Source organism: Podarcis cretensis (assembly GCF_951804945.1).
Source record: "Podarcis cretensis genome assembly, chromosome: 1".
In the NCBI taxonomy this organism is placed as follows: Eukaryota; Metazoa; Chordata; class Lepidosauria; order Squamata; family Lacertidae; genus Podarcis; species Podarcis cretensis.
The window spans coordinates 119,379,504-119,381,375 of record NC_137170.1 but is presented as its reverse complement, the minus strand read 5'-3'; positions in this window follow the sequence as shown (position 1 = coordinate 119,381,375).

Below are 1,872 nucleotides of genomic sequence, written 5' to 3'. Positions count from 1 at the left end.
GGCCAGCGCTGTCCGGAGACACTTCCGGGTCACGTGGCCAGCGTGACATTGCTGCTCTGGCGAGCCAGAGTCGCACACAGAAACGCCGTTTACCTTCCCGCTGGTAAGCGGTCCCTATTTATCTACTTGCACACGGAGGTGCTTTCGAACTGCTAGGTTGGCAGGCGCTGGGACCGAGCAGCGGGAGCGCACCCCGCCGCAGGGATTCGAACCGCCGACCTTTCGATCGGCAAGTCCTAGGCGCTGAGGCTTTAACCCACAGCGCCACCTCAGGAGTGTAAATGTGATCTGCAGGGACGCAGGTGGCCACAGAGCCTAGGACTTGCCAATCAGAAGGTCGGCGGTTCGAATCCCCGCGATGGGGTGAGCTCCCGTTGCTCAGTCCCTGCTCCTGCCAACCTAGCGGTTCGAAAGCATGTCAAAGTGCAAGTAGATAAATAGGTACCGCTCTGGCGGGAAGGTAAACGGCGTTTCCATGTGCTGCTCTGGTTCTCCAGAAGCAGCTTAGTCATGCTGGCCACATGACCCGGAAGCTGTACGCCGGCTCCCTCGGCCAATAAAGCAAGATGAGCGCGCAACCCCAGAGTCGGTCACGACTGGACCTAATGGTCAGGGGTCCCTTTACCTTTACTTAAATGTGATCTGCAGAACAATTCACAAGACACAGTGACCCCCATAAAAGTTCAGAAGTGTGGACGTTAGAATATACCGTAATTAGACTGATGACTAATGGAGAAGTTCCCTTATTGCATCGCTTTTTGGAAGAGGAGAATTCCGTGATTGGTTCTTTTTTATTTTTTTAAATAGCATGAATGAAACATATGGATTTAATCAAAGCAATATTGAGATGGTATTCCTACAAAAGGAATCCTTCTGGGTATTTATGTACACTAAATTTGGTTCAACCCTATGGTCTGAATGAAAGGCTGGCTTCAATTATTTTGTGGAACTTGTAATTAATACTTTCGGTGTTAGATCACCCTTAATCCTGCAAAGTTTTCCCTTGCAGTTTCTGGCTAGCACAACTGGGGACAATCCTGAGTTTTATCATTGCTTTATTTCATTATTTCATTTTTACTCCACCTTTATTTCATGATGAAATTCAAAGGTGGCACGTATGGGGCATCTGAGAGACAGGCACAGTCAGATTCCTTCACACCTTAGCCTTGTCACCATATAATAATAGCTGTGATTAGAATTGTTTCCTCCTATAAATCAAGGAGAACATTTTGATATAAAGATAGATAGGTTGGTAAGCAGGTAGGTCGATCTCTGCACACAGACACATAGAAGTTTGCCAGCTATTTTTTAAACAAACATGTCTCGGCCAAACTGTTTTCATCCTCAGTTTTAAGGAGGAGGAGGAGGAGGAGGAAGAAGAAGAAGAAGAAGAAGAAGAAGAATAGTAGTAGTAGTAGTAGTAGTAGTAGTAGTAGTTTGGATTTGATATCCTGCCTTTCACTCCCTTTAAGGAGTCTCAAAGCAACTAACATTCTCCTTTCCCTTCCTCTCCCACAACAAACACTCTGTGAGGTGAGTGGGGCTGAGAGACTTCAGAGAAGTGTGACTAGTCCAAGGTCACCCAGCAGCTGCATGTGGAGGAGCGGAGACGTGAACCCAGTTCCCCAGATTACGAGTCTACCGCTCTTAACCACTACACCACACTGGCTGGGCTGTTCCCCGATTGGTTAGAAACCTGTGGCCCTCCCAGTGTTATTGGCTCCAGCTCCCATCCGCTGCAGCCAGCAAGGTCAAAGTTCAGGGATGATGGGACATAGAATCCCAGAGAACAACATCTGGAAGGCTATTGGTTCCTCATCCCTGAGTCAGAGATTCTTCAAGGTGGTTCTTAAAGCAGGTGGTTTTAGTATT